The sequence below is a fragment of the Lemur catta genome, chromosome 2, assembly GCF_020740605.2.
Source record: "Lemur catta isolate mLemCat1 chromosome 2, mLemCat1.pri, whole genome shotgun sequence".
Taxonomy (NCBI): Eukaryota; Metazoa; Chordata; class Mammalia; order Primates; family Lemuridae; genus Lemur; species Lemur catta.
In genome coordinates, this window is record NC_059129.1 from 63720486 (window position 1) to 63741739 (window position 21254).

General features: G+C 38.0%; 1 protein-coding gene across 2 annotated transcripts in view; it reads right to left on the reverse strand.

The window, feature by feature from the left end:
* RAB23 (RAB23, member RAS oncogene family) overlaps positions 1 to 6173 on the reverse strand; it is a 34914-nt gene extending 28741 nt beyond the window's left edge. The window contains exon 1 of one of the 2 annotated variants that reach the window (XM_045543794.1): positions 5910 to 6098. The gene's annotated coding sequence lies outside the window, so the exon portion shown is untranslated. Of the gene's footprint in view, positions 1 to 5909 lie in introns of both variants that reach the window. The other variant, XM_045543793.1, reaches the window with a different exon arrangement.
* Positions 6174 to 21254: the final 15081 nt, after the last annotated feature.

Consider the following 21254-nt stretch of genomic DNA (forward strand, 5'->3'; position numbering starts at 1 on the left):
AAATTCAAAAGCAACAACAAAAAACGTAATACATTTTATACTTTTAAAAATATATACTTCAGAGACTTTTGCTTCTGGAATGATAGAACAGACATACTTTTCCCTATTCTTTCCTCTAACTGTAACTAAAAATTGTGGACATTATAATATAAAAATCATGAGACTCTGAAAAATGGAAAGAAGGAAGAGTGGCCAGGGACCACAGGACACAAGGAACAACTACCATGAGTTGTTTTCCTTCTGTTCTTTTTACCTCATATGTCACATACTGTATTATGGACAAACCAGTGACCAGGAAATGCCAACAAAAAAGGCCCCAACAAAACCCTACTCTCTTGAGCCAAAGGACAGGGAAAGGACCAAGAAAGGGGCGACCTAGCAAGCAGCATGACAGAAAACACCCTTGTGAGGATTATAATGATGTGCCCGAACTTGCCCTGTGGTGTCAGAGAAGACCAACTGGGGAGCCAGGAGTTTCAACTCCACTGGGAGGTAAGGAAGGGACCCCTCCATCATCACCAAGGTATCACTGGAGACCACGTGGGAGCCTGGACTTCCACCTCATCCAGCAGTTCAGAGTGATCTCTCCCCCTCTTTACCTCCCCTTCCTTGCTGGGGTGGTATCAGAAGAAGCCATTAGAAAGCCAGGACTTTCTCCATCCCTCAGTGGTAATGAGGCCATCCCCCCATTCCCTGCAGTGTCAGTGGGAACCACAGGTGAGAGAGTAACAAGGTACCCCCGCTCCTCCCAACCAGGGTGGTATTAGTGGGGCCTAGTGGAGGGCTATCATGCCTAGTCGTAAGAGGAGCCCCTCCCACTCTCAGTTACAATAGAAGACAAATACGGAACATGGAGTTTTACCCCCCAACACCTGGTAGTAAGGAGGTAGTGCCCACCTTTCCTCTGTTTAGAGCACTGTCAGAGGAAGCAAACTAAAAAAGAACATTTAACTGAGATCCAGAAGATCATAACATAATAACCAAAATGTCCTGATTTCTATCAAAAATCACTCGGCACACTAAGCACCATGAAAAATCTTAAGTTGAATGTAAAAGACAATCAACAGACACCAGCAACAAGATGACAGACGTTAGAATTATCTAACAAGGATTTTAAAAATAAAAATAGTTAGCTGGCAGTTAAGGAGCAATTATGGACACACTTCAAACAAAAGTAAAAAATAAAAAGTCCCATCAAAGAAACAGAAAATACAAAGAAGAACCAAATGGAAAATTTAGAGCCAAAAATTAAAATAACCAACATAAAAAACTCAATGATAGGCTCCAGAGCAGAAGGGACAGATGAAAAAACTTAGTGAACTTGAACACAGAACAACGGAGTACGCAAGCTAAACAATACAGCGCAAACAGGCTGAAATAAAGGGCAGAGCCTCGGAGACCTGTGGAACTAACCAATATCAAGAATATTAATAAAATAGGCCAGGCGCAGTGGCTCACGCCTGTAATCCTAGCACTCTGGGAGGCCGAGGCGGGTGGATCGCTCGAGGTCAGGAGTTCGAGACTAGCCTGAGCGAGACCCTGTCTCTACTAAAAATAGAAAGAAATTATCTGGGTAACTAAAAATCTATATAGAAAAAATTAGCCGGGCATGGTGGCGCATGCCTGTAGTCCCAGCTACTCGGGAGGCTGAGGCAGGAGGATCACTTAAGCCCAGGAGTTTGAGGTTGCTGTGAGCTAGGCTGACGCCACGGCACTCACTCTAGCCAGGGCAACAAAGTGACACTCTGGCTCAAAAAAAAAAAAAAAAAAAAAAAAGAATATTAATAAAATAGAAGACACCAAAGGATTCTGCAGACTCAAAAGGATAATATAACAAACAACTCTACACATATAAATTTGATGACCTAGACAAAATGAACCAATTCCTTGAAAAGCACAAACTACCACAACTTACCCAGTATGAACTAGATTATTTGAATAACCCTATAACTATTAAAGAAATTGAATTTTTAACTTTAAAACTGAAAAAGAAATCTCCAGGCTCAAGTGGTTTCACTGGGAAATTTCAGCAAACATTTAAAGAATTAACACCAATGTGCACAAACTCTTCCAGAATAGAGACAAGGAGGAAACACTTCCCAATTCATTTTATGAAGCAGCATTATATGGATACCAAAACCACACAAAGACAGTACAAAAAAGGAAACCCCCATAAACACAGATGCAAAACCATCAACAAAATTAGTAAAGTGAAGTCAGCAATATTTTAAAATAATAATAATACACCACAACCAAGTGGACTTTATTCTGGGAATGCAAGGCTGGTTCAATAATTGAAAATCAATCAAAATAATCCACCATATTAATAGACTTAAGAAGAAACACATCACAATGTCAACTGATGCAAAGGAAATATTTGAAAAAATTCGATATCCATTTGTGAGAAAAACTCTTGGCAAAATAGAATGGTACTTTTTCAACATGATGAAGGCCACATAAAACCTACAGTTTAACATCATCCTCAGTTCTGAAAGACTGATTGCTTTCTCCTTAGACTGGGAACAAGGTAAGGATGTCCATGCTGACTACTCCTATTCATCCTACACAAAGTCCTAGCCAGTGCAATGAGCAACAAAAATAAATAAAATGCTTAGAGATTAGGAAAAACACAAATAAAACTGTCTCTATGCACAAATGACATGATTGTCTCTGTAGAAAAACCCAAGGAATCTACCTCCTAACCTCCCTGCAAAAACCCAAACAAACCAACCCTAGAATTAATAGGAGAGTTTAGTAAAGTCACAAGATACAAGGGCAATACACAAAATGCAACTGTATTTCTACATATAAACAATGTACAATTCGCAACCAAAATTTTAAAAAATGAGAAACAAAGACCTAAATGGAAAGACATATCACGTTCATGGATTGGAAGACTCAACAAAGTAAAATAGAAATTCTCCCAAATTGATCTATGGGTATAGTACAATTCCAATCAAAGTATTGCAGGATTTTCTGTATAGACAAGTTGAATCTAAACTTTATATGGAAAGGCAAAGGAACTAGAATAGCTAAAACAATTTTGCAAAAGAGTAAAATTGGAGGAAATCTTACTATTTGATTTTAAGACACTATACCACTAAATTAATCAAGAAAATGTGACACTGGCAAAAGGAAAAAGACATACATCAGTGGAACAGAACAGAGGGCCCAAAATAGAATCACACAAATACAGCCAACTGCTTTTTGACAATGATGAAAAAGAAATCCAATGAAGGCAGTCTTTTCAACAAATGGTGATGGAACAACTAGACATCTATCTGCAAAAAAGTAAACCTTCATCTAAACTTCACACCTTATACAAGTAACTCAAAATGTACCACATATCTAAATGTAAAAGTATAACTTTTAGAAGAACATTTTTCAAAAGAGGAAATCTTCTTGACCTGGAGTTAGGCAAAGAGTTCTTAGACAACATACCAAAAGATCCATAAAAGGAAAAACTGATAAACTGGACTTAATCAATTAAAGATATTTGCTCTCTGAAAGATATTGTGAAGAGAATGAAAAGACAAGATACAGACTGGAAGAAATATTTGCGAAACATGTATTTGGCATATAATTTGTATACAGAACATATAAAGAACTATCAAAATTCAACATAAGAAAACAATTCAAGGGGCCAGGTGCAGTGGCTTATGTCTGTAATCCTAGCAATTTGGGAAGCTTAGATGGGAAGATCACTTGAGGCCAGGAGTTCAAAACCAGCCTGAGCAACATAGTAAGATCCTCATCTCTACAAAAAATTAAAAATTAGCAGGGTATGGTGGCATGCACCTGTAGTCCCAGCTGCTCAGGAGGCTGAGGCAGGAGGATCACTTGAGCCCAGGAGTTTGAGGTTGCAGTGAGCTACAATGGGCTGCACTCTAGCCCAGGCAATAAAAAGAAACAAGAAAAAAAAGAAAGAAGGAGAAAGAGAGAAAGAGAGAGAAGAGAGAGAGAGAAGAGAAAAGAAAGAAAGAGAAAAGAGAAGGAAAAAAAAATTCAATTTAAAAATGGCAAAAGACTTGGCCAGATACCTCACAAAAGAATATATATGGCAAACGAACACATGAAAAGATATTCAACATCTTTGGCCATTAGTTAAAGGCACATTAAGACCACAATGAGATACCACCATATTAGAATGGCTAAATTATAAAATGCTGACAATACAAAATGCTGAGGAGGATGTAGAGCAACTATAACTCTCACATACTGCTGGTGGGAATGCAAAATGATATGGTCACTCTGAAAAAGTTTGACAGTTTTTAAAAAGTTAAACATACATTTGCTGAATGACCCTGAAATTCCACTCCTAGTAATACCCTGGAGAGATGAAAACATGTTTCACACAAAAACCTGTACATGATATTTATGGCAGTTCTATTCAAAATCACCCAAAACTGAAAACAACCCAAATATCCTTCAGGAGGTGGATGTATAAACAAACTGTGGCACGTCTATGTAATAAAATACTACTCAGCAGTAAAGAAGGGGATTATCCATACATAAAACACCTTGGAGGAATCTCAAAGGTATTATGCCGACTGAAAAGAAGCCAGTATCAAAATGTTACCTATTGTTATGATGCCATTTATATGATATTCTGGAAAAGGTCAATAATTGTCAGGGGTTAGGGGTAAGGGGTGGGATAGAATGGGGTAGCATGAGTTTTTTGAGGGTGATAGAACTGTTCTACATCCTGACTGTAGTGGTGGTTACATGAATCTAAAATCCACAGAGCTGTATGCCCCCAAAAAGGTCAATTTTACCATAGATAATTTTTAAAATAGTACAATTTAAAGCAAAAAGTAGAATCAAATTTTAACACAGGCAGTTTGACTCTTGTGATTCCCAGACACTACTCTATAGACTTAAGGCACTATATCAACAGTTAAGTTATTCTTAGAAAATAAGCATAACGCTTAGTACAATAATTAAAAACTTTGACAGCAATACTTTTTATATAAAACCCTCCAAACTTAAATTTTAACATTTTGCTAACCAATGTAGCCTACTAAATTAGAAAAGGAAAGGATGAGTTAACTCATTGTTCAAAGGGGTTGTTTTTTAATAACAGCCTTAATACTTAAGTACAGATATGATTATATTTGTAAAAATACTGAAAAACTTTTTAGGGTCAATGAAGTTATCTAGAAGATTTCAGACCCTTCTGCCACTTCACTAGCTCCTGATGGTGAAGTTCTCACTCCCTTACACGCTCTCAGGTTCTTACTCCAAGGAACTGCTGATGGCTCCTCGGATCTCCCAGTGAAGTTAATTCTGTGGCAACCAGTGTCAATGAAAAAGTGCAATCTGGCTCATTCATACCCTAGCAGTCTCTGAGCAAGAAACTAGGGAAGGGTGGGGCCGCGCGTAAAGAGGGGCCCCGCTGCAGGGAGAAGGGGAATCTAAAGGCCAGGCTGGAGCCGAAGACCCTCTTCCCTACCAACCTCACCCGAGCACCCAACCACTCTTGCTAGCATCCCGCCTGTCCCGGGTCGCCCCTTCCTCATTTGGGGCTGGGGGAGGGCAAAAACCCGGATGCTCTGCCGGGCCGAGGGCGCCAGCCCGCTCTTTCCCGCCCACGGGCCAAGTACAGGACCGACACCTAGACCCGAGCGCGGGGAAGGGCGCCGGGCAGGCTGCGGCCCACCCCCTCCAGCTGGAACTCGGGCTCCGCGCTCAGAGGCGGGGGGCAGGCGCTCGGCTGTCCGAGCCGCGGGATGGGAGGCCGGGCCTGGAGGCCCCTGCCCCCGACACCGCTCCCCACGGCCCCCGGTAAGGCACATCCCGGGACGCTGGGGAGAGGCGGGTGCTTCCCCGCGGAGCCAGCGGAACCCTCAACTCCCGGAGAGGGCGAGTGAGCGCAGCGACGCTGCCCCGGCGCGCGAGCCGCTACTCACCGGCCCCCGCCTGCCGCCGCCCCGCCGCCCGGCGCGACCGGCTCCTCCTGGTCGCGGCGCAACCGCTGCCGCCGCTGCCTCTTCCCGACGCGCCAGTTTCCCCAGCGGGGCCGCCCGGCTGGCTTGCGCCCTCTTTCGCTCTTTTACGAATGATTATGATTTTTTTAAACGAACTTTATTGGTAACCAGGGCTCAGATGGAGCGGCTCAGCAGGAGCTGCGCCGGGGGTGGCGGGGCGCAGGAGACTCGACTCCCCTCATCCGTGGACCCGCCGCGCTGCGGAGCATGCGCCAGGCTTCGTCTGCGCATGCGCCGCGCCGATGCGGCCCCCGCCCCGCGCCGGTTCCGGCGGGTCGCGGAGAGGGCGGCTTCTCCGCGTTCCTCGCGGGTCCCGGGAATCCCGGGTGTGCGGTGCGCAGACCGGAGTCAGGCGGGCGCGCCGTGGGCTCTAGGAAAGACAAATCGGCCGAAGAAGGTCCGCGTAAGTTTCGCCTGCAGAATAATCAGTCTTCCAGAGTCCTCAAAGGACTTGCCCCGCCTCGGACACACACCTTATTTTCTTGACCGGATGACACCTTAAGTGGCAGAGTGAGCAAAAATGTTGAGCAAAGTCGAAAACGCACTCTCGCAGCCTGCAGTATTTAGCTGGAAAAAGTAGAAGTCTGAAATAGTTAATGATTCAGAGAGCCAAAGCAAAAACTGACACGTCCCGCAAAAAGCAATCTTAACTTTGTTTCAGTTGTTTTTATATTTCAAAATAAAATTGAAAGAAAAAAAGATTGAAAATAGCAAGTGTTTGCGCGGATGTGCGGTAACTGCATTTTTCTTCCGTTCTGCTGCACTGTAAGCTGCAATGACTTCTTTGAAAAAGTTTGGCATTATCTGCAAAAGGTGCATACCCCTGCCACATAGCAGTTCCACGCCTACATGTACAGCCAAGAGAAATGCATACTTACGGTGTACCGACAGTCAGCTTTCAAGATGTTCATAGCTGCATTTGTTGGACTAGCTCCCAAATGGGAATAACCCAAAAGACTAATCAGCAATAGAATACATTCATGTAAAGACCATCTGCAATTACAGGCAGTTTCTGGGTAACTGCAGAAACCTAAAGTTGAGTGTAAAAAGTTAAGATATAAAAGTACATACTGAGTAATTCCATTTCTATAAAGTACAAAAGCAGGAAAACTAAGCTACTGAAAGTTAGGATAATGGTTACCTGGGGAGACAGAGGATAGTGACTGGAAGGGGTTAGCAATAAGAAGAGGGGCTTTGGAAGGGTAATAAGGGTGAGTAACGTTCTCTCTGTTCAGCTTGATGCCAGTTACACATGTGTGTCCATTTGTGAAAATTCAAACTACTCTTACGCACATTTTTCTGTATATGAATTATACTTTGCATTTAATAATTTTAAATTTAAAAATTAAGTAGAGATTGTTCTACTTATAATAACAATGTTATTTGTAGGAAAAAAATTTTTTTGAGAAAGGGTCTCATTTTATCACCCAGACTAGAGAGCAGTGATGCAATCATAGCTCACAGCAACCTTAAAACTCCTGGATTCAAGTGCAAGCAACCCCCCATCCAAAGTGTTGGGATTACAGGGTGAGCCCTGAGCCCCACCATATTTGCAAGAAACTTAATGTCAAGTGGCCAACATATTTATAGCTAGGATTTGATTGGTAGTGGATATTTCTTAAACTTGAGTACTATATCCACCTTCTTTCAAAGGAAAAAAAACTCAGTTAAGAAATGGAATACACAAATGACTTCAATAGACATTTCTCCAAAGAGTATATATAAATGGTCAATAAGTACATGAAAAGAGATTCAGCACCACTAATCATTAGGGAAATGCAAATCAAAACCGTAAGGTGCCACTTCACATCCACTAGAATAGCTATTATAAAGAATACAGAAAATAGCAAGTGTTGGCAAGGATGTGGAGAAATTATAACACTTGTATGCTGCTGGTGGGTATGAGAAATGGTACAGCCACTATAGAAAACAGTATGATTCATAAAAAAATGATCCAGGAATTCCACTTCTGGGTATATACCCAAAAGAATTGAAAGCAGGGACTCAAAAAGATATTTGTACAACCATTTTATAGCAGCATTATTCACAATAGCGAAAAGGTGGAAGCAACCCACGTGTCCATCAATAGATGAATAAACAAAATGTAGTATATACATGCAATGGAATATTACTCAGCCTTAAAAAGGGAAATTCTGATACATGCTACATGCAACATGGATGATCCTTGAAGACATTATGCTGAGTAAAATTAGCCAGTCACAAAAGGACAAAGCTGTATTATTCAACTTATGTAAGTAAGGTACCTAGAATAGTCAAATTCATAGAGACAAAGTACGAGTGTGGTTGCCAGAGGCTGGCGGAAAGGGTGAATGGGGAATTAGTGTTTTATGTATACAGTTTCAGTTTTGCAAGATGAAAAAAGTTCTGGAGATGGACGGTGGTGATGGTTGCAAACAATGTGAATGCACTTAATGCCCCTGAACCGTACACTTAAAAATAGCTAAAATGGTAAATTTTATGTTTTATGATTTAACATATTGTACTGTAATTTTTAAGAAATAAGGGAGAAAAAGAAAAAATCCTAGAGAGTTTCAGAGAATATGCCTGAGGATACAAATTTGAGGAAAACATTCCTGAAGAAAGTCCTCTCAAATTTTTCCTGTCTTTTTCCCTCCCCCCTTTTCCATTTCCATGGGATTGTTGGACAGTGAAGGGAATCAGAATATGGCACCCCAAAATATGACACTTTCGGCATAAAGGTTATTTTGAGCTGAAGACAATTAAGAAACAGCAGACAAAGGAGAAACTCTGTGCTTTCCCCCTTTCTGCCTAAAATCAGGGCATAAATTTCCCTTTGTGAAGGTATCTCCTCTTCCCTCTTCCATACCGTGAGGAGGAGACATCTCTTATCACTAGAGTACCAACCTGAGTCTATATTACAAAACCTTACTAAGTAACTCTTATCTTCCATTAGTTTCCCGCATATATTTACCTGTCCACAATTTACCACCTATAAAAACCCAAACTCATTTTCCTTAAAGACGGAATCTCGTTCTGTTGCCCAGGCCAGAGTGCAGTGGCATGATCATAGCTCACTGCAGCCTCTAACTCCTGGACCCAGCGATCCTCTTGCCTCGGCCTCCTGAATAGCTAGACTACAGCTGCATACCACCACACCCAGCTAATTTTTAAAAATTTTTTGTAGAGAGGGGTCTCACCATGTTGCCCAGGCTGTTCTCGAATTCCTCGGCTCAAGCAATCCTCCCACTTTGGTCTCCCAAAGTATTGGGATTACAGGTGTAAGCCACTGTGCCCAACCTATCACTTTCAAAAAAAAAAAAAAGGTATAAGTTCTCAGGCCTAACTGCTTTTTGGGATTTTCAGTTCTTTTATGTGAACCACATACCCCCACCATTGTGCATACAAGATAAACCTTCTCTTCTGTTAATCTGTCATTTGTCAATTTAATTTGCAGGCCCCTGCTACTGAATTGAGGGTAGAGGAAGAAGTTTTTTTCCTCCCCTGCAAATATTCAGAGCGATTGAGATCTACCTTTTATTTGACTCAGTGCTTCACCCAGTGACACAGCAGAGATTCTCATGCTCTCCTTGAAGGCAGTGAAATAATGAAAGCCTACCTGGAAACCTGGCCTATTAAATCACGTGTGCTGTAGTAGAAATGGCAATAGAATTAGCTTGAAGGGCTTTGAGAGAAATTTTATCTCTGTGACTAGAAATGGGTTGCACAAAATTATTTTAGGGAAAACATTCTGAAAAGTTAATTTTTAAGTCATTAAATGATTGTTCAAATCTAGTGCCTTCACTGACCCAGTAAAAAATGTCCATTGTCCTTTGCTCTTTCTTTCACTGTTTCTGACGCTAATGAGCTGAATTGGTTCCAAGGATCACAAAAGAGTAGCTGAGTGGAAAGAAAAACATAAAAGAAAAATTAGAAAATATTCTTAAGGAAGAAAGCCTTGAAAATGTTACCACTTACAGCACAACTCTGCATACATATGTGAATGCATATGTGGGCATCATTGGGTACCCTTGGCTGTAATGAGTTATCCACCTTAGGGGGTCATTTATCCATTCAAAAAATATTTATTGTGCCAAGAACTGTGCTGAGCCTTGGGTATTCAGTGATGGACAAAAAAGACTTGGTTTGGGTCCTCTGGAAGCTTATAGTCTGGTAAGGGAGACCAAAAAAAGTATATAAATATACACATACGCACATATACACAAATAAATATACACCCTTACACATTATATGAAAGAAAATAACTTGTGTGATGAAAGTGTATAATAAGGAGCACTAATTTAAATTGGAGAGCCAGGGAATGCTTTTCTGACACAGAGACATTTAAACTGTTATCTGGAAGATAAATGAGTTAGCTAAGTAAAGAATAGACAGGAAAAGATTTTAAGCAGAGAAAACAGCAAGTGTAATGGCCTGAGGCAGGAAACAGTGTGGTGGGTTTGAAGAATTGAATTAAAAGAGAGCCAGTGTGCAGGAGTGAGGTGGAAGGTGGGATTTATAAAATCAAGTTCAGTAGTGAGGGAGGTGGGGACCAGATAGTGAAGACCTTGTAGGTCACATTAGGCAATTTGGGTTATATCTCGAGTACATTGGGAAGCCTTTGAAGGCTTTTTAGTGTGAGAATAAAGAGAGCCACTGGAGAGTTTTTTGATGCCTCTGAGTGTTGTCTAGGGAAAGCATAGAATAGAGGAAATGGGAGAGCAGTGCAAGGCTGGCCCAGGTGAGAGATGATAGCAGGTTAGACCGAGGTAACAGGGGTGATACAGGAAAGCAGATGCATTTGTTTTTAACTTGGGAGGTATTTAACGGAATCCACAGGACTTGGCTATGGAGCTTGACAGAAGGGAATGTCAAAAATGATTCACAGGTTTCTTGAATGACTACTGGCTGAGATTGGTCACTAAGGAACTGGTTATAACCCCCAACAATGTAAGTCAAGGAATAATCTGTTCATTCTAGATTCCTTTTTGTTTTGTCCTAGATTGTTCTTGTCTCAAATGTGCTAGTCTGTGCCAGCATATACACTTCCAGATTTAGGGCCCTTACTAAAAAAGAATGATTAGAAATAAAAATCTTCTTGTTTTCTGTCTAGTGCCCAAGCCGTTCTCTCATATATATATGAGATAGGTAGATAGATATATTTTTTACTGTATATCTATCTCATATATATGTTTACTTTTGTTGAAATACTCTTAGTGTACTGAGAAACCTCCTCTCTGATTGAAAGGGCTGGACTGGGCAATTCTCTTAACTTTTGTGACCTTCACTGATGATACATAAGAGTGTGTCTGTGTGATATTCTTCCTTGTACATCTATCGGAACATTTGTTTAGATATCACCTCAGTGATCTGGTAGTTAATGCATTTTCAAGAGCTTGTTCACAATCAGCGTTTTGTCATCCATTCCTTAATTTAAATTCTTCTCAGTGCTCTCAAAAAATAAGTAAATTTTGTAAGGGCACTATATGATTAACCCCATTTTTACATGCAAATGAAGTAGATAAAGGTCACATGCCCTACAGATAGATTAGGTACAAGAATCCAATTCTCTTGATGGCAAATTATGAATTCAAACTCATCTAATTGTCCATTCCCTGGATTTGCAATTATTAAGTCACACAAAATGGTGGGGGAATGTTCTACTTATGCTAATAATTAAATATGTGATGTCCACAACAGAGTATTTTTTCCTCTCAAGTACAGTCCTTTCCACATTAATCAGTAATTGGGGTTTCATGCCTGAAGCTATTTTCTTTTTTTTTTTCTTTTTTGGAACCGTGGCTAATTCTTAATTTTTTAACCACTTCTACTCAACAAATATATGAAACGCATTCAATACTGATGCATCTCCTGGTTTGTTTGAGGTTTTTTCATCTTGTACAAGATCTACACAACTGGAATTGGAGGCCAGAAAGAAATTTCAAATAGTGATAGTAAAAATGTTCTGCCTTAACTCTGTGTTTTCAGTAATAGAATAGGGTAAACTCTTAGTATTACTTTTATGGACCTTCTCAGTCCAATATAAAACAATGTAAAAATAACATTGTTGTAGAGCCTTTATGTGCTTCAGCTGTGACCGAATATTTTGATGTACTTGAAACAGGCAGACGAGTGCTTTCGTTTGAAATGTGTGAGACAGTTTGAGATGCAGCTTCTCAGGTGGTTTTGATTATTCCTTCATGGGCCTGGATGTCTGTTTGCTGCAGCTGAATTCTCCTTTTTTCCATTCAGAACTAGAAACACCTCATGAAGCTATTTTTTTATTTCAATAGACATAGGGGATACAAGTTGTTTTTGAATACAGGGATGTAAACACCAATTGTATAGTGGTGAAGTCAGGGCTTTTAGTGTGTCTGTCAGCTGAATAGTGTACATCGTACCAGATAGGTAATTTTTGATTCCTCACACTCCTTCCATTTTCCCTGCATTCGAGTCTCCAAAGTCCATTATACTACTCTGTATGACCCTGCGTGCCCATGGTTCAGCTCCCACTTATAAGTGAGTACATGCGGTATTTGTTTTTCTGTTCCTGAGATACTTCACTTGTAATAGGATAATGGCTTCCAGTTCCATCCAAGTTGCTGTGAATAACATTCGTTCATTCTTTTTTATAGATGAGTAGCACTCCAAGGGGTATGCGTGTGTGTGTGTGTGTGTGTGTGTGTGTGTGTGTGTGTGTGTGTATACCACATTTTCTTTATCCACTCATCAGTTGTTGGGCACTTAGATTGATTCCATAGTTTTACAATTGTGAATTGTGCGGCAATAAACATATCAGTGCAGGTTTCTTTTTGATACAATGACTTCTTTTCCTTTGGGAAGTTACCCAATAGTAGGATAACTGGATTGAATGGTAGGTTTACTTTTAGTTCCCTGAGGAATCTTTATACTGTTTTTCATAGAGGTTGTACTAATTTACATTCCTACCAACAGTGTATAAGTGTTCCTTTTTTTTTTTTTTACCACATCCACACTGCCTATTATTTTTTGACTTTTTAATAATGATCATTTTGAGGTGGTATCTCATTGTGGTTTTAATTTGCATTTCCTTGATGATTAGTGATGTTAAGCATTTTTTCATATGTTTGTTGGCCATTTATCTATCTTCTTTTGAAAATGTTCACGTCTTTTGCTGATTTTTTAATGGGATTATTTTTTTCTTGCTGATTTATTTGAGTTTATTATAGATTCTGGATATGAGTCCTTTGTCGCATATATAAGTTGCAAATATTTTCTCCCATTCTGTAGGTTGTCTATTCACTCTGTTGATTATTTATTTTGCTGTGCAAACTTTTTAGTTTAATTAAGTCCCATTTATTTATTTTTGCTTTTATTGTATTTGCTTTAGGGGTCTTAGTCACAAATTCTTTGCTTAGGTCACTGTCCAGAAGGGTTTTTCTTAAGTTTTCTTCTAGAATTTTGATGTGTCATGTCTTACATTTAAGTCTTTAATCCATCTTAATTTTTGTATATGATGAGAGATAGGGATCTATTAAATAGTTTCATTCTTCTGCATGTGGCTCTTCAACTTTCCCAGCACCATTTATTGAATAGGATGTCCTTTTGCCAGTGTATTTTGTTGTCAGCTTTGTCAAAGATCAGTTAGTTGTAAGTATGTGGTTTTATTTCTGGGTTCTGTATTCTGTTACATTGATCTATGTATCTACTTTTATACCAGCACTGTGATGTTTTGATTACTGTAGCCTTGTATTATAATTTGAAATCAGGTAATATGATGTCTCCAGATTTGTTCTTTTTGCTTAAGATTTCTTTGGCTATTCAGGCTCTTTTTTTATTCCATATGAAATTTAAGATTTTTTTTTTTGTAATTCTGTGAAAAATGACATAGGTATTTTGGTAGGAATTGCATTGAATCTGTAAATCACTTTGGGCAATATAGACATTTTAACAATATTGATTCTTCTAATCCATGAGCATGGGATGTTTTTCCATTTGTTTGTGTCATCAACTATTTATTTCATCAGTGTTTTGTAGTTTTCCTTGTAGAGATCTTTCATCTCCCTGGTTACATATATTCTGAGGTATTTTACTTTTTTTGTGGCTATTGTAAATGGCATTGAGTTCTTGATTTGATTCTCAACTTCACTGTTATTAGTATATAGAAATGCTACTGATTTGTATACATTAATTCATGAAGCTATTTTTAAAATTGAGTTGCTATCAACCTGAGGGACCAAAAGAAATGAATAGGGGGTGGGGAGTAGTTGGAATGAGCAAGGAATTGATTCAATGGTGAGACATACATGTTAATGATGTAATGATACTTTGTGGGGTACAGAAGGGTCCCAGGTAGATAGGAGCTGGAATATGGATTACACTCGTCCAGCTCACATTATTGGGCTCTTTGGAGCCACAATGCCGGAACTTGAATTCCAGCTCTACCATTTACTAGCTGTGTTACCTGAGACAAGTTACTTAAACCTCTCAGTGCCTCAGTTTCCTCATTTGTAAAGAGATAATAGTGCTTCCTAGGATTGTTAGGAGAATTTAATGAGTTAACATATGTGAAAGCACTTAGAAAAGTGTAAGTCCTCAAGAAAAAGTTAGTAATTATTAATATATTAGAAAGCCACTAGTTATATTACAATGGAATGCACAAAAATATCTCTATATTGACACATCTCCAGGTAGTAAAATGTTAATGGCATTCCCAATGCCATATCTTTTCTTTTTTCTGGTTGCTAAAGTTTTTCTTCAACTTTACTGTTCTGTAGTGTCTAAGGATAGATTGCTTTTATTTTACCTACAGTGTTTGGTGTGTTATTAAATACTTCAATCATGCCTTTCTTCAGTCCTAGAAAATTTTCAGCCTATCTCTTCAAATATTGCCTCTAACCCATTCTTTCTATTTTCTTTTTCTGGAACTCCTACTAATAAAGATTGATCCTAAACCCCTCTTGTATTTTTCATATCTTTAACTTTCTGGCTTTATTATGTGTAATGACTCATCTTCCAATTCACTAGTTTCCTCTCAATCTATTTCGGTTTTAGAGTTCAAATTTATCCTTTGAGTTTATAATCTCAATGACTACCTTTTTAAATTTCCATATGTTCTCTGTTTTGTTAAAAATCTGTATTTTTTTCCTGTAGTCAAATTATTTTCTTCATTAGGCTTTTAAGTCTTTTTTTGCATTGCTTTATTTTGAAGATAATTATTTTAGTCCCTATGAGATTGTTCCATTATTTCTAATTCTTTTTAGTTGCATCTGATTATTCTCCCTCATCATGCCTCATTGTGTGGTTTGTAATTCAGGAATATGAACTCATCTTCACTAGGACTCTGTTCTCTCTGGGACTTCCATGTGCTCAGCCCCTGTACAAGAGTTTAATATCTGCTTTTGATGTTTGCTATTCTCAAAGGCAGGGATTCAGAATTTTCATGGATCTGGGACCAGCATTTATGTTCAATTCTCATCTTGGAATTCCCACATAACATAGATAGTATAAATTCAGAAACCATACCCACCATGGTATACGTTTGGGGTTTTGATTCCTCCTAGAAACGTTTTCCCCATTCAGAACCCTGGGGGATGGCAAGCTTCCTAGTTACTTCTCTGTTCTTCTGGACAGAATTTTTCTAGTTCCCTTTTCATAGATTTGGTGGCTCTTCTAGTGCTTTGTCTTTATATGAACGTCTCACTTCCAGCTTTCTTTTTCATCTAAACCAGGAATCTCTTCAATCCCTTGGGGGCATTAAACCTTCTGTTCTGAGCCTCAGGTGACGCATTGGCCTGGCCTGACAAGGCCCTTGGGGATTCTCCTTTCTTTCTTTTGATTTAGGCTGTGTATTCTTCATTGTTGTTGTCATTATAATTTCTCCTACTGTATGTATTTATCTAAGCTTATCAAGTCTATGTACATATAATGGGAGGGTGGATGTCAGCTCAGTTATCCTTGTTACGGGAACAGGAAGTCTTGCTTTATTTTCTACATCAAATTAATTCTGATTTGAGCCATCACTTGCCAGGGTTGTAAGATACCCAATATCGGTTTTTAAATTAGAGATTTCCTTCCGCTTTTCACAGTTACACAGGAGTTAGCAGAGGCTTGCACAGAAAACTTGGGGAAAGATCTCTGGTACTCAATTGTAATCATCACTGAGATGTGAATTGCCCATATTCTTTGAGTCTATTTGAGTAACTCTACATCTTTCATGCCAAGTTTGGTCATAAGTATATGTTACCTCAACTCCCAGGGTTATGGAGGTTAGCGTTCATAGCTCCAGCACCCATAAGCTGAAGTGTCATCAGAGGCTCTATTATATCTCCTTTTAAAGCTGAGGACAGATAACTATAGTTTTTGGAAACTACTACTTCTATCAATCTCTAGGAAGCTAATTCAGTCTTTTCAATTCTAAGGATTCACCTCTTGGAGAGAATGATCAGGACAGTTGAAAATGTATAGGTGTATTTTTGTTTATTATCTTAATGACTAGGATATACTATTGTTATTTAGTGCCTAGAAACCAGGGATATCAAATGAAGCTTGCCAGAAAGGCCATTTGACTTTTCTTTGAGAAGCGTTGTCTGTTCCATCCCAAGGTGCTAGGATTACAGGCTTCAGCCATGGCGCCTGGCCTGTTTGTGTATATATTAACTTGCAATGGGATAAATATCAAGCATGATAACCAGACCTGAAGCTTTCCTCATGAAACATCCTCTCTTGCTTACAAATAGCAGAAGCCTCCTTCTCTCCCACTGTTCTTCTTTTTCTTCTTTCCTGGTGAGTATGTACACTTAAGACACCAAGTTGTAAGTCAGAAAGTTGCTGGGTAAGCACGAAATTAGAGCAAATGGAATTGGATCTTTTTGAATGGATTTCCAGCAAACTGAGGAGGACAATGAATTGTTCTTCCACATTTTAGAGGCATTTCTTTCTAAAATGCTGGGTCATAGGTCAAGAATCAGAATACCCTTTTTCTGACCAGTGCAGGAGAAATACTAGCAAAGATACACTTTCTAATTCTTCTTTTTGTTGTTTACATGCAAACCATCATTATTCTTCTGTATGAAATCATATCTCCACAGATATGCTGGAGTTTAGTATAGCCTATTTTACATTGTTATGTTTTGGATTGATATCTCTGGCAAGAATTTCAGATATATCCTGGTCTTATTGCAGTTTTGTCTCAAGGAAGTTTTCTGGCATGACTTTATATGGGCTAATTTCATGTATTTTATGTTGCTTTTTTCCCATACCAGAGATAGGAATGATATGTTCACTTATTCATCCAAAATTTATTGAGTGCCATAGTATGTCAAGCATTATGAGAGATACAAAGGTACATAAAACATTTTTCCTGAATATATTTAATCTTTGGTTTTTATCTAGACTATATACTATTTTAAAATTAAACTAGTTTTTATAATTATAAAAGTACAACATGTACCTGGGAAAAGTTTAAACTCTACACAAAATAGCATAAAGTAAACAATAAATATCTACCTCCTCCATATGCACTTGCCTGATTCCTGTCCCACTGTTAGAAGTAACGTCTGTTAATAATTTCTTATGTATTCCTCCAGAAATTTTTTGTGTGCAAATAAATATATATGTATGATTTTCTGCCAAATGCCATATGTATATCCATATAATGATAAGTAGTTCTTTTTTATTTGAAGAATAGACTAAATTTCATTCAAACACAGCCCTAGGTCTTTACATGGATGATTCATTAGGCAGGGGTGAGGGTAAAGGCTGGTCTAAGATCTCTGTAATGTGTCTGGATTCACAGAATTTCAGTGATGATACATGTGAAAACATTATAAAGGGGAAGCAATAAAAAAGGTCATATTTTTCTTCTTGTATAGACCCAACATATTAAACACAAAAGGGTACCTACTCCAAGATGTTTTGTTTTGAGGTTTTCAATATGAGCTAGCTCTTTGTACACACAGCAAATTTAGCATTGTCATCGTATTAGCATCCCTGTTGGTATTCTCCAGTGTATAAAATTTAAAGCTCCAAATTAGAGAAGTTGAAAATTACAGCAACTCAGGATCATTAACTTTATGGATCTAATAATAATTTTAGTAACTTATATCTGATGTGTTTTATTAAGTTAATTTTTTGGAAATGACTGAGGTTCATCTGTAACAAATAGGTATCTATTCAAAATAAAGTGAAGAGAATGTTAAGGTGTAGGATTTGATTCATGAAATTCAAAGATAATTGTCAAATATAGTGTCACATTAGTGTCTGTGATGGTGACATAATTCCTCCATCACCCCACCACCACAAAGATGACTGCATCTTATCCCCAAAATCTGTGATTATGTTGGTTTAAATGACAAAAAGGACTTTGTAGATATAGGTAAGTTAAGGATCATAAAATGGGAAGATTATCCTGGATTATGCAGGTGGGCCCAGTGTAATCACAAGGGGTTTTTATGAGAGGGAAGCAGGAGGCTGAGAGTCAGGGAAGTAGATGTGACATGGGAACAGGTCAGAAAGAGAGAGGGATAGAGAGAGAGAGAGAAAGATTTGAAGATGCTATGCCACCAACTTCGAACATGGAGAAAGAGGCTACAAGCCAAGGAATACAAGTAGCCTCCAGAAGCTGGAGAAAGCAAGAAAAGGGTTCTTCTCTAGAGCCTCCGTGAAAAACCAGCTCTGCTTACATCTGATTTTAGCCCAGTGGGACTGATTTTGGACTTCTCACTTCTAGAATGATAAGATAATTAATTTGTTGTTTTAGAACACTAAATTTGTGGTTATTGTTACAGCAAAAATAGGAGAGTAATAGCATTCTATGATAATGACTTTTCCCATTGTTATTATTGCCATAAGAGTAAAATTAATTGTCATTAATTTTATACTTGCTATATGGTAGGGACTATACCAAGTGCCTTATAAATATTAATTTAATCTTTACAATAGCCCCATGAATGTGAATATTATTATTTTCTTTTTTATTTTGAATAGGGGATAAAACTAAAGATTAGAGAGATTAAGTAAATTTGTCAAAGTCACATACTAGTTAAGTGGCAAAGCCATTTTCTATTAAATTTTAGAACTAGTATGTTCATACAATCTGAACAAAAAAAATCTGCTATCTTCCATCACACTTTATAATCTAATATATAAGTAGATTTTATGCTGATTTATATATGCAGCTATATTTTATGTAAGAATTACTTCTGCTTGAACATTTTTAGCATATAAATGTTCTAACATAACATTATCATTGATTTTCTACTGACTTGATGCATTTTTTGAAAACAAAATTAAAATAATAAGAATTTTTGTTTATTATCTCCCAACAACAACAAAAAAGCTCCAGACCAGATAGATTCACAGCCAAATTCTACCAGACCTACAAAGAACTGGTACCCTAGCCTACAGAAATTATTCCATAACATCAAGAAGGAGGGAATCCTCCCTAACTCATTCTATGAAGCCAGTGTTATCTTGATACCAAAGCCAGGAAAGGACACAACAAAAAAAGAAAACTACATACCAATATCCCTTATGAATATAGATGCAAAAATCCTCAACAAAATACTAGTAAGCTGAATTCAACAGCATATCAAAGAGATAATTCACCATGATTAAGGGGGGTTTATCCCAGGGATGCAAGGACGGTTCAATATATGCAAATCAATAAATGTGATTCACCACTTAAACAGAAGCAAAAACAAAGACCACATGATTATCTTAATAGATGCAGAAAAAGCATTTGATTAAATCTAGCACCCTTTCATGATAAAAATGCTCAACAAACTAGGCATAGGAGGAATATACCTCAAAATAATAAAAGCAATCTATCACAAACCCACAGCCAACATCATACTGAATGGGGAAAAGTTGAAAGCATTCCCCCTAAGAAATGGAACAAGAAAAGGGTGCCCACTGTCCCCACTTCTTTTCTTCATAGTACTGGAAGTCCTGGCCAGAGAAATCAGGCAATAGAAAGAAGTAAAGGTATCCAAATTGGGAAAGAGTAGGTCACACTATCCTTTTTCATCGACAATATGATCTTGTAGCTAGAAAATCCTAAAGACTCCATGAAATGACTCCTAGAATTGATAAATAAATTTAGCAGAGTCTCAAGTTACAAAATCAGTGTACACAAATCAGTAGCTTTTCTATATACTAGTAACAGGCAAGTGGAGAGTCAAATCAAAGACTCAATACCATTCGCAATAGGTAGAAAGAAAATAAAATACCTAGGAATGTACTTAACCAAGGAGGTGAAAGATCTCTACAAGAACTACAAAATACTGATGAAAGGAATCACAGATGACACAAACAAATGGAAAAACATCTAATGCTCATGGATTAGTAGAATCAACATTGTTAAAATGTCCATACTGCCCAAAGTGATTTACAGATTCAATGCAATTCCCATCAAAATACCAATGTCATATTTCACAGATCTAGAAAAAATAACTCTATGCTTCATTTGAAACCAAATGCAAAAAGACCCCAAATAGCCAAAGCAATCTTGAGCAAAAAGAATAAATCTGGAGGCGTCACATAATCAGACTTCAAATTATACTACAAGGCTTTAGTAACCCAAACAGCATGGTACTGATATAAAAGGGGAGACATAGACCAATGGAACAAAATAGAGAACCCAGAAATAAAACTACATACAACCAACTGATCTTCAACAAAGCAGACAACAGCATACACTGGGGAAAGGAAGCCCTATTTAATAAATGGTGCTGGGAAAACTGGATAGCCACATGCAGAATAATGAAATGGGACCCCTATTTCTCATCATATACAAAATATAATTCAAGATGGATAAAAGACTTAATTGTAAGGCATGAAGCCATAAAAATTCTAGAAGAAAACATAAGAAAAACTCTTCTACACATCAGCCCAGGCAAAGAATTTATGACTAAGACCCAAAAGGCAAATCTAGCAACAACAAAAATAAATAAATGGCACTTCATTAAATTAAAAAACTTCTGCACAACAAAGAAAATGATTGACAGAGTAACTAGACAACCTACGGAATGGGAGAAAATACTCACAAATTATATATCTGATAAAGGGCTAATATCCAGAATCTAAAAAAGAACTCAAATTAGCAAGAAACAAACCAAACAAACCCATCAAAAAGTGTGCAAAAGACATGAACAGAAGCTTTTCCAAAGAAGATAGACAAAAGGTCAACAAACATAGGAAAAAGTGCTCAACATCACTAATCATCAGGGAAATGCAAATTAAAACCACAATGAAGGACCATCTTACCTCTGTCAGAATGCCCATTATTAAAAAAATCAAAAAACAAGA